We start from the raw sequence: 13,705 nt of genomic DNA, 5'->3' as shown, positions 1-13,705 counted from the left end.
CCTGTCAACGGAGAGTCTTCCAGGTTTCAGTGTGGTGACTTTAACCAAAATTCCCAACAGTGGGGGAATGGTACCTGAAAACACCACCTCCAGTAGTGGAAGGATGGGGACACCAACCATCTTCAAAAATTTTGATCCAGAATTGTTCCTGTCTAAAATAAATGCAGGAACAAAATGGAATAGAGACTAAAGGAAATGCCAGACAGTTACTTGCCCAACTTGGATCCATCCTATGCGAATACCAGTCCCTGAAATTATTACTGATGCTAATTTTTGCTTGCAGAAAGTAACCTTGTCCTCTGAGTGGCTCTACCAGCTGCTAACTGAAACAGATGCATATATGTACAGACTATCGCTGGGGACTCCTACTGAAGATTTAGGGGAAAGATTAAAAGAGCAGAAGAGGAAACTCATAGGAAGACCAACAGTGTCAACTAATCTAGACTTCCAAACTTAACCACCAACCAGAGCATACACTTGCTGGTCCTAGACCCCTCATAGTAGCAGAAGACTGCCTTGTCTGGACTCAGCTAGAGAAGATGATATCTAATCCTGTAGAGACTTGCTGTTCCAGGGAAGGAGAATGTTGGGGGAGAGGGAGGGAGGCAGGGAACCCTCTAAGAAGCTAAGATGGGGATTATGGGGTAAAGAACTCTGGGAGAGGGTGACATTTGGAATGTAATAAAATAAAATAATTTTAATAACATTGTTTTTGTCCTCAGTGAGCCTCTGCTGGTCATCAGCTTCCATAACCATTTATGTGGTGACAAACCCAGGAGACATGTGTATAATCCTCTACTGGGACATTTCCCCCGTCCTTTCCTTCAGCTATGACCTATTGTTCAGACCCCTTCTTACCACAGAACTCTTTCCCATTGCCAGCCTCTGCACCCAAAACTGATTTGGAGATCGAATTCCAACTTTTGCTTTTCTGTTCTTCTTCTTAGTGTCTCTTCTAGGTTACCATGTTTTCCGGAGACTTGCATTCAGCCAAAATTTTGACATCCTGCCAAGGAAACCCACCCCCCCCACCACCACCCCAAATCAGAGGGCCTATCAGATAGTCATGACACCTGTATGATGCCTAGAAATTTCTCTTTCTTGGACCTTGATTGGATGCATGTCTCTAGCGTCATGTCTCTAGCCCCTGACACAAACACACAAGCACACGCATGCGCAAGCGCACCCGCATGCACCCTTTCTCTCTCTCTCTCTCTCTCTCTCTCTCTCTCTGTGTGTGTGTGTGTGTGTGTGTGTGTGTGTGTATGTGTGTGTGTGTGTCTGTCTGTCTGTCTGTATGTATGTATGTCTCTGCGTGTTTTTGTGTCTCTGTGTCTGCGTGTCTCTCTCTCCCTCACTTCTTTCCAGATCTTCACCATTGTTTTGTTCATCATTCTCCCTACTCTCATCTTTCCTATCTGGCATAACTGACTTTCCAAACAAACCAGAAATTTCCATTTTAGTGCTCTGAGCCAAAATTCCTCTCAAAGAGACCTGAGTATTTTAGCTTCTCTCTAATCTAAGCAACACTGCATGTCCCTCCCATGAGTCAACTGGCAGGTCAATTTAACACATGTGAACCCTCAGAGAAGGCTTACATTTCTCCTCACAGTACAGGAAAAATCTTTTTAGGATAGGTGGCATCTTTATCCACTACTTTAAAAATGGCTGACATGCTTTCTGCTCCTCTCCTAGAAAACAGTCTTCCTGTTTTAGACTTTCTTTTTCCTCCTATTCTGATAACAAACCATTGTTCATTTACCACTTATGCAATCACCCATGAGGTATCCAAGGTCCTAAAAATAAAATGGGAACTTCAGATCCCCTACAGACATCAATAATAAGAGAGATAAAATGAGATAAAGCAATCATTAAAACCCACCTCTTCAAACTAACCCAAGAACCACATTTACACTTGGTCTATCTCCTTTCTCTTGCTCTGACAAGAGTAAGGTCTAACATCCATTCTCCTTTTCTTAGTCTGTTGGAGCTCATATATAGATGCCTCTTCCTCCCCTAGAGTCTAAACTTTACTCTCCTCTTTTTAACTTGCTCAGACACCAGTATGAACATGATCACAATCTCCTCCACAAGCCCATACAGATCCAAATAATGTACCTCTCAACCCTACAACAAAGTCATTCCCAATGCCTGTGCTCCTCTAGAATGGACCTCACCTAGTCATACTCACCACTCAGGAGTCACATACTGGACTTATCTTTCACAACTCAAATGTGCTAAGCCAGTCCAACCAAACTTCACCTCACCAGAAGATAAGGATGCTTCCACTTTCACGAGGACTCATAAGCTTAAGAAACCATTGTACTCACCTCTCTCACAGCACAAAAGTGCTTACTTAAACATTCTCTATCTATCCCTTTCTACCATGCTCTTACCTTGTTATGCATCAATAGCCTCTACTGCTCCATGTGCTTGACATTATCATGTTTTGGTCTCTGAAAGTGATAAAGATGAAGCCACATGCTCAACTACATGTTCTGTCCTTTCTCTGGCTCCTCCATGTCAATTGTCCTAAGTTTCTCTTTCTGCAAGTCAACTGATTATAACAGACGCTGTCCACCCTCACTCAAATAGTGAGGCTCAAAAAGTAGAAAAATATCTCTGTCTCACAAAAGAACACATATAACCATGGTTCATCAAATAAGAAAGATTTTATGTTTGGGAAGTTTTCTTGCTGGAAGGGACAGATAGTTCCAACCACAAGGTAGGATATACAATCATACCAGAGTAGTAAAAGCAAAGTATGTTATCTCCACTACCATATATTTGGGGTATCCCCAATTAATGGTCAGGGTAAAAGAGACTGTGGATCTCATAAATCCCTCTGAGTAAACTCAAAGAGTTTAAGTTTCTCCAGAACATTCACTGTAAGACCCCCTTTCGGGGACCCCCACTCTAGTCTCGGGAGTGAGAGAGCACCCAAAGAAACAGGAGAATCCATTGCTGTAATCACATGAGGCAGTTTAATGACGGAGCTCCAGACCGACATGCATCCCACACAGGAGATAACAGATGTCGGCCACGAGGCTCAGAAGCTAGGGGTTTTCATGGACTAAGGGGCTTAGGGGTGTGGAATTCAGCATAGCGGCACACTATTGGCTTATTCAAACATCAGCAGAAAAATTACATGTAAGTGCAGGGTGTCAGAGTTCTGTGAGTTGTTGACTCAGTTCAGATAGCCCTGTTATGTCCTCACATTCCTCTTTATCTTTAAGGTTAAGCTGTTCCCAGGAATGTTTTAACTATGGGGCATACCCGGGTTTGTTTTTCTTTGTTTTCAGCCCCAGGCAGCCTCTAGGCTCACAAACAACCAGCAATTTCTGAGTACTTTATATGACTTATAGGTCTTGAAATTTCATCTTTCTTTCATCACAGGCTAACTGCTGATTTCCTAATAGAGGTATTTGGGGGTACAACAACTATTACCACCTAGCTACAACAATTCCTCTTAAATGATCCTTGGGAAAAAAAAAACAGGAAGGATCTTGTGGATAGACCTGGAGGTAATTATATTTAATGTCAATTCTGTTCTCCTGTGAGTAGTTGTGAACAAGGAATGAGTCAGCACTCAGGTGATTTCTTGAAAATCTTCTCCCCATCTTAATTTGTAAAATAAAGGCACTCTAAGGATTGGGCTGAGAGAGGGATGGTGGAGCAAAAAGAAAGAAAAGAAGGAGGTTTGAAAGAGAGAGAGAGAGAGAGAGAGAGAGAGAGAGAGAGAGAGAGAGAGAGAGAAGGCAGAGGAGGAGGAAGAAGAAAAGTAGAGCAGAAGCACATGACTTGAAGAAACTACAAGTTCTAAGGGGTCTCATAAGCTGTGGAAGCTGATAGTGTAGCAGTAGATCTGTCCAATATAGGCGTATAGCATGTAATCATGTTAAATGTATTGTGTTTTAATTACTGGAGCACATTTGGGATGGAGAGATTTTCTGCAACAGAAGGATGCCCTCAGTGAATCTCCATGAATCCTTAACTCATTAAATCTTACCTTCAATTATTATGCCTACTTATTATTCATTCCTCTCTGAAATCTACATGACAGTGGAATTCCTGAAAATATTCCCTACTAATTCCTATACTACTTCTCCATATCCTCCTTACTATATTTCTGATCTCTCTTATGCAGGATGATTTGACTACTGGCACCATGATGTTAGACAGAAGAAAACAGAGGAACCTATTTATTCTTAAATTAAGAATGTACCATTAATTCAACTAATTGCCTAAAGTTGAAATGGAAATAGCAAACAAGAAAACAAATGAAAATAAGCCACAAACAAACAAACAAACAAACAAACAGAAACCTTCCAGAAAAAAAAGCATACCATTTAAAGGTCAATGGATATTCCTCTCATTTTGGGCCATGGAATCTCTTCTGTAGTATCTGTCCATGGCTCTTTCTGGTATTTCTTACTGTGCTTCTTCTCTTCTTATGCCAATACCTCCTCAACTGTGTTAGAATTGAAATAAATTGAACCATACTTTAAACCAAATCCTTCTGAGCCATCTGTCTTCCTCATATCAACCTTTAGGTTTGGCAGAGGTACTCTATGAATTAAGCACAAGATATTCTATAAACTGAACCAGTCCTGTCCAGCCTTTTACTCCCATATTTGGCAACCCTCTCTAGAAAAAACGAATCTAGAGCAGACCACATATGAATCCTATAATCAACAAAAGGCTGGCCTAATTCACTGGATTAAAGGAAAAAATCTCTTCTGGAGAAACAAAACCCACATGTTCTACACATCTCAGTTATCTAACAGAAGATCACAACACCTTCTTATCATAGCAGCCTGCTATCACAGCATCCTGTGTTCTTAATTTTCATAGCATCCTGTTCTGACCATAGGTAAATGGTAAGAAATTCTGTTTAGGATAGTTTCTCTGTTTGCAGTAGTTCCTTCTTTCTTATCATTCTCCTGTCACTCTCCTGGCCAAACCTACAGTCACCCCAAATTGAAATGCCTAGAGTCCAGAGTAAAAGCACGTCAACATTAGCCAGGGCAATATGTCACCACCATAGCCCAGCTATCCTAGTACAGGAAAGCTGAATATTCCAACACAACTGAAAGACAGGAAAATGACCTTGAAACCAATTTATAAAGATGATAGAGGACTTTAAAGAGAAGATGAATAAATTCTTTAAAGAAATTGAGGAAATATACAAATAAAAAATTGGAGGAAGGCAACTATGCTCATTACTATACCACCACATGCTCCACTATGTTCATAGCAGCCTTATTTATAATAGCCAGAAGCTGGAAAGAACCCAGATGTCCCTCAACAGCAGAATGGATACAGAAAATATGGTACATTTACACAATGGAGTACTGCTCAGCTATTAAAAACAATGAATTTATTAAATTCTTGGACAGATGTATCTGGAGGATATCATCCTTAGTGAGGTAACCCAATCACAAAAGAAGTCATTAGATATGCACTCACTGATAAGTGGATATTAGCCTAGAAATATAGAATACCCAAGATACAATTTGCAAAACACAAGACAATCAAGAAGAGGGAAGACCAATGGGTGGATACTTCATTCCTCCTTAGATTAGGGAACAAAATACCAATGAAAGGAGTTACAGAGACAAAGTTTGGAGCTAAGATGAAAGGATGGACTATCCAGAGACTACCCTACCCGGGGATCCATCCCATATTCAGCCACCAAACACAGACACTATTGCATATGCCAGCAAGATTTTGCTGAAGGGACTCTGGTATAGCTGTCTCATATAAGGCTATGCCAGGGCCTGGCAAATACAGAAGTGGATGCTCACAGTCATCTATAAGATGGAACATAGGGCCCCAATGGAGAAGACAGAGAAAGCACCCAAGGAGCTGAAGGGGTCTGCAACTCTATAGGTGGAACAACAATATGAACTAGCCAGTATCCCCAGAGCTTGTGTCTCTAGCTGCATATGTAGGAGAAGATGGCCTAGTCGGCCATCACTGGGAAGAGAGGCCCCTTGGCATTGCCAACTTTATATGCCCCAGTACAGGGGAATGCCAGGGCCAAGAAGCGGGAGTGGGTGGGTAGGAGCAGGGCAGGGCAAGGGTATAGGGGACTTTCAGGATAGCATTTGAAATGTATATAAAGAAAATATCTAATAAAAAAATAAAAGAAAAATGAAAAAAAAAAGAAAAAAATGGAGGAAATGAATAAACCCCTTAAAGAAAAACAAGAAGGCCAAGAAAAATAAAATAAACACTTGAAGAAAAAAAAAGAGATCCAAGATCTGAAAATGGAAATAAATTCAATAAACACACACAAACACACACACACAAAATGAGGGAACCTCAGCATAAAAAATCCAGGTGAGTGAACAGGAACTAAAGATTCAAGGCTCACCAAAAGACTGGAAGAGATGGAAGAAAGAATCTGGGGCATTGAGGATATGTTGGAAGAAATAGACACATCAGACAAAGAAAATGTTAAATCTAAAAATTCCTGACACAAAGCATCCACGATATCTGAGGAGATGACCTCAAGCAGGGCAGGAACGTCTAGATGAAACAGAGACCATGGAAGATTGTTGCTTACTGGTTTGCTTCCATGGCTTGCTCAGCCTGCTGTCTTATAGAACCCAGGAGAACCAGCTCAGGGCTGGAACCACGCACACTCTTCTGGGCATTTCCCCATCAATCACTAATTAAGAAAATGTCCTATAGGCTTGCCTACAGCCAATCTTACAGATTTTCTCAACTGGGGTTTCGCCTTTCTAATGAATCTAGCTTATGTCAAGTTGACACAAATCTGATACAAATTTGTATTTGTATTCATGTCTGGATTTTTAATTAATGAGATACTAAATATTGGTTTATATCTGTTTAAGATAGTTTGGAGAGTTATTTAGTTATTTTAGTTTTGAACCATTTTTTAATAACTCTGGGAAGAAGTGAGTGAATTTATATTAAATATTTCACACATCTGATTTTAATATGTAATATATGAGAGATGGAATATACAAATTATTATTATCTGTTGGATGTCTATATTAGTATCAATCAAATCATGTTGTAGGATGGAGGCCTTTGGGCTCAAAAGTCAATTATGACAAGATGGTGGGACTCTATCCTCTGCAATGACTAGGACTTAATATTCTTATACAGACTCACCAGGGATCTTTGCCCTTCTGTTCCATGAAAATGCTTGAGAAAGGTGCTATAAGAAGCTATTAACAGTTTCAAAAACCTTTATCTTAGATTCTCAGCCTCTAGAACCCTCAGAAGTAAACACACTTTATAATTTGTTACAGGAACATGAATGAAAACAGCAACAAAACAACAAAACCAAAAAAAAAAAAACCACAACAAAACAAAACAAAACAAACAAACAAAAAACAAAAACAAACCAACAACAAAACCGTAGCCAGGGCCTGGGTGAAAACCATTAGGTAATCTGCATTGAATTAAAAAAAAACAACTATTATTTTAATTCAGATAATATTAGGCTTAAAGGAGAACTTGATTAGTGTTCTGTCTCATCACTTTAATGATGAAAGTTTGAGTTGAACTTTATATAAAAGAATGTAAATATGGTGTTCATGTCTTTCTAAATATGCACCTCAACCGATCCATATGGATTTTCAAATCACATGCTACTTTGTTCACATTTGAACAGTTTTATAAAGCCATATTTTCTAGATAGGATTCACTTACATAGGAGCTTCCAAATTTGTGGCAGCACTCACAAATGCACAGGCTCAAGGCAGACACAATACGGTACTTAAAAGAGGAAAGGAACTTAAAACTTCTCATCTAACCAAAAAGCTATTAGGGATGGATAACTTTTAGGAAAGTAAATATCAGTTTTCTTCAGAATATTGTCAACCATACTTCACGGTAGGCCCCATGATCTTAAATACTTGGCCAAGAACTATAAAAGTTTTGAACAGGAAAATTGATCTAATTATGTTCTTTTATAGTTTAGTTTACAATTAGAAGGTAAAATCCTTTCCTAGTATTGAATTAGAGCTCTGTGGAAATTCAGCAAAGATATTGTGAAAAACAAGATTGAAATATTTAAAAATAAAGTTTAACTAAGTTGTATACTATAGTATTTTTTTTAAATCATTGAAGTGATAATACACTTTTTCTAAGGTTAATTTTGTCAAATTATTTTGATAGATACATATTTATATATGCTTCACTAAACGTTTGTTAATTATTACTTTTCCTATTTATATTAACTAAATAAGCAGATATCGTGGAAAAATTAATAGTAGTGGAAAATACGAAACCAATAAAATATTGATAAAATTTTGTTATTATGACTTAAAACTATAATCTTCTGCGATACATATTTAAGAATTATGACCGCATATTAGATCACACATCATGTATCATTTATATATATATTTGGGAAAATAAATGATATATATATATATCACATCTGTTGCCAGTTTTGCTTGCATTATAAGACTGCCTTGATAGCTTATTATTTTATTTTAGGGATCTGAAAGAAATAACAAAGTAAATTAAGTACAAAAGATTTCTTTGGAGGACTGCAGGCAGATAAAGCTGATTGTCTCAAGAGACATTTTGTAATTACAGGATGATTTGTTTCTTTTTTTTTCTTTTCATTTCTTTTTTGCCATCGTTGTCATAAGGAGTCATTTTTGAGGCTGCATTAAGATAAGCATTGAGAAAGAATACTGATGGCTCTTCAAAATGACATACTTTGCTTGAGAATTATGCAAATCCCTTTAAAAGTCTCATTAAAAGATAATATTTAAGCTGAAATGTAAAAATTTCCTGTTAAATTCAGATCACTGAAGCATGAAGCTAAGTAGCAGCTCACTCTACACAGTGACATTGATATACACTGTAAATATTCCAATTTTATTTTGTCTCCTTTATGTATCTGATCTCTCCATATGTCTTATCTATTCTGATACAATTTCCTATATTTTAATAATTAGGGAAGGAATTTTCATGTAAATTTGACATTTTGAGTGAAATTGTAAAAATTCAATATAGGATCTGCAGTTAAACTGAATTATATTAATATCATTAGTATAGATGTGAATGTGGTGGTCTGAATTAGAGTGGTCCCTATAGGCTCATGTATTTGAATGCTTAGTCACTAGGGAGCAGACATATTTGAAAAGATTAGAAAGATTAGGAGGTATGGCCTTGTTGGAGGAAGTGTATCACAGAGGGAAGGCTTCAAGGCTTCAAAAGCAAATGGCAGACCCACATTCTTTGCCTGTGGTTCAGGATGAGGCCCTCAGCTACTCTTCCAGAGCCATGTGTGCAATCATGTTTTCTGCTATAATGATGATAGACTGGGTCTGTGAAACTGTAAGCGAGTCTCAATTAAATGACTTCTTTGTGCCTTGATTATTGTGTCTTTTCACAGCAATAGAACACTAAGGCAGTGAGCATCTCTTAATATACCAATAATAAGTGTTTGGAAATCTTTTGAGAATTAATTAAAAGTATTCTTGTGAACCTACATGTTTCATATTGCCTTTGCATGAAAAAAACCACCACATTAATCAAAGTATTTGAAGAATAATGGAATTCATTTATAATCCTAGTCTAGTACATATTTTTAGTGACTGGATTTGTCAAATTTAGTGACAACCTGAAGGGCAATGTAGCAGTTGCATTGATTAGCAATTTAGAATGCAGTTTAGGTAATACAGAAGGCATTCTGGGAATTGTTGATAGATGATAGTAATATCAAGAAATACCAGCATTAAACTTATGAGATTTAAAGTTTTCTTGTCTACATATTTCTAAAGAAAAAAAAACAAGTCAAGATAACTGTCTTTGATGAAGGGAATAAAATATGTTTTTCACGTAGTGCATGGATTATGTTTTATAACTACATCTGTAGTTCTCCAAAGATAAATAAAATTGAAAAAGAATTTAGGTTGATCAAAACAAAGATCCACTCACACTTGATGATTGCAATATTTGTTTTCCATTCTTGTTTATTTACAGAGAATTGGCTTGCTTCATAAATATAAAATTATGTTCAAGCAAAAAACTATACATATACATAAACAAATATCCTTGGAAACATTGAAGAGTGTTTATAGCAATAACTTTGAACTAAGAGTAGAAACCTGGATAGTGACTATCTGGGAAAGTCAAAGTGCAATCTAAGTATTATTTTAAAAGTGGAGTGTTAATTTTATAATGAAAATTGGAATTCTACTCTGTAGCAGTGAGACAGGTTGGCTCTGCTCACTTCCCATTGCTTTGTGGAGGTTTAATATCTATGATTTATCAGAAATCACTTTCCTTTCTCAGAACTTTTCAGTGAGTACCTATGAACTTAAGAGCACACTATTGCTGTGATTTCATTTTGAAGGAGTTCTCATTAAATCACACACTGCTGTACTGAAAAACATGATTACACAAAAAGTGCTGACACAAATGTTCTTTGATGTTACCTTTAAATTAGTTGATTTTTCTCTGAATGTTAAATCAAGGGTGAGGCCACCCTCTTCTGCATCTGCATAGAGATGAAGATGCTGCATAAATTCATTGTTCTTATACTTTAGACACACACATACATATGTCTAGCTGTGAGGGACAAATATTCTGAAGAAATCGCTAATAAAACTACCATTTGGTGTTACAGGATCTATGATTTTAAAATTATACTGGGTAATGAAAATTTCATTTTTTGTCATTTCAATAAAGTACATTGTTTGTACGATTAACTAACTTAAGAACACTAAAAGTATTTGAAAATAAAAGTTTAATATTGTTTCCCTCTATAATAAATGTTGGAAATAAATAGCAATACTACTGATAAGTATTTTGACTCGTTTGAATAATGTTTCTTTATGTTTTCCTAGGTACACATTTATTTTATATCACCATTACTTTCCCTTTAAAAAGATGTGCCTTTGTCAAATAATTCGGCATAGTTTAAAATATTTTAAAGTAATAATTATTAGTTTATATGTAAATGTTGATTGTGCATTTAGGAACTTAGCTTTAAATTTTTCATCTTACTTATATTTGATTATATTTATTTAATTGATATTTAAAATAAAAAGTCACCAGGATATAGATAGTTATAGATAAGAAATAGAAAGACAGATGCTATTATAAAACTTATAGTGTATAATTATATTTCATATATATGACTTTTCTCCTAACTTGCTTTAAATGTTTGGAAAGAAATTTTATAATAATAATAATAATAATCAAGAAGCACTTGATGATAGTAGCCAAATATAGTTTTATCCTGAGAGGCTCTGCTAGAGCCTGACCAATAGAGATGTAGATGCTTACAGCCAACCATCAAAACTGAACAAGGGTACCTCAATGGAGGAGTTGGGGAAGAACTGAAGAAGCTGAAGGGGTTTGCAACCCCATAGGAAGAACAACAATATCAACCAACCAGTCCCCTCAGAGCTACTAAGGACTAAACCACCAACCAAAGAGTACACATGGAGGGACCCAAGGCTCCTGCCATATATATAGCAGAGGATGGCCTTGTCTGGCATCATTGGGAGGGGATATCCTGGCATTGCTTTTCCTTGTTGCTCTTTGCTGACTATGCTCTGGCATTAGTTCACCTTGTTTTCTCTGCTGACCTTTGCCTTTTGTGACTTCATAGAGAGAATCACACCAAAGAACCACTTCTTGCAGCTTCAGCAGACTCATGCCTATCAGCCTCATGATTTCTTCTGGATTGAGCTACTATTAATGATTAGTGCGTAGTGTTTAGCTTTTAAGTGCTAACAGCAAAAATGAAATGGTCCCAAGGAATTACATCTAAACAGACCCATGTTTCTGTTTCTTCTATTAGCCATCTTCCTCCACTACCTTTGGTTCATGGGCTATAAGGGAAGTTGAAGCATTTAAGAACCCTTATTATCATAGGTTTTCAAAAATATAGGCCTACAATAAAAAATTTTTTTGATAATTAAAAAGTGCAGTTCCACAGATGTTACCATATTTTGCCTAAAATTTGCTTAGTACTTATATTCTATAAAATTTGTATAGACATGCTCAGAGAAGCAGTATTCATCATACCTCTTAGTAAAAGTAAAGCAAAACAAAAAACTCATGAATATCAATCAAAAAATAATAAATTATTGTACATTCCAACATGGGAGTATCAGTATATTATAAGGGTAAGTATTGTAAAATAAAAATATACTGTGGTTGTTTGAATGAAAACAGCCCCTATATAGGCTTATATATTTTTATATTTGTTCTCCAGTTAATAGAACTCTTTTGAAATGATTAGGTGGTGTAGCTTTGGATGAACGATGTCACTGGATGTGGGATCAAGCCAGGTCTAGTATTTTTCTCTCTCTTTCATGTACTTATTGATATTATAGAAGCTGTCAGCTTCTGCTGCAGAATCATTCCTGCTTGCTTGCTGTCATGTTCCCTCAATAGTCATGGACAAATTTGAAACTATAAACAAGAACCCAATTTAATATTTTCTTTCCATGGATACCTTGGGTATGGTATTTCTTCATATCAAAAGTTCAATATTTAACATAGATTCTAAATACAATAAATATAAAAAATATTAAAAATTACTACAATTCTATTCATCTTTGATGTACAAATAAGCATTTTTCTATAAACAAGGTAAATTATATGTGATTGCATTGGTAATATGTGCTAGTATTATTTTATAGTAATGAAATGTTACTTATTATTAGATATTCAATATCCTGCTTCATAACTAATTAAATAACAATACTTAGAATCTTAATTATACCAGAAATCTGAAGAAAAAAATCCCCAAACAATAGCAGCAGATTGCATAGGTTTATAATTCTTGCTAAATATAAATCTCAAAAATACATTCCACATAATTATTTTTTCTGTTTCCAAAGAAGTAAATTAGAATTCAGTCTGTAGTTACTCCCTGTAAAATGGCCAATTACTTGATTATTCTAATTTTTGCCTTTTAGTTAAAGATTAAATATCCTCATATATAATTTATACTCCTGTTCAATCATGTTTTCTGAAAAAGATACAAATATTAGATTATAATAGATATGTAATAATTTATAAGGCATGACATCAGATAAAATGTGATGCTCAAAATTATTTCATTGTACTTGGACATTTATTTTAATACATTTCCTTTAAATATCTATTCCTGAGATACATCATTATGATTTACTATGTATCCAATAGAAAAACTTGATACAGTAAGATTTTAAAAATGACTTCTAAAATGGAAAATATTATTACCATAAGTATGCCTTTGATAACTTTTAGATGTTTATACTTCATTTCATATATTGAACAAATAGCAGAATATTATATTTTTAATAAAATTGACTAACTTATGTTAGAACATATTGAAGGACTCTATTTACAAACCTTAGCTACCATATTTGTTGTAAGGTTTGACTCCAGAAGAAATATTTTACAACAAATAATGCATTCACAATTCAGAATGTGTCCAATTATTCCATAAACAAAATTTCAAGTAGAAATGATTTTCCGGTGCCATTGAATCTTAGTTACAGGTTGTATATTTGAGGAGAAAAAGCTAAAATTTAATTAACATTTATTCTGTTCTTTACATTATTTCATGGCTTCATATGAAATATAAGGACTTTAACAGTTAAAGAAAGCATTTCTTTTTTTTAAATTTTTAATATTTTTTATTACGTATTTTCCTCAATTACATTTCCAATGCTATCCCAAAAGTCCCCCATACCCTCCCCCA

Source organism: Mus caroli, chromosome 8 (assembly GCF_900094665.2).
Source record: "Mus caroli chromosome 8, CAROLI_EIJ_v1.1, whole genome shotgun sequence".
In the NCBI taxonomy this organism is placed as follows: Eukaryota; Metazoa; Chordata; class Mammalia; order Rodentia; family Muridae; genus Mus; species Mus caroli.
Note: the sequence above shows the minus strand (reverse complement) of the source record.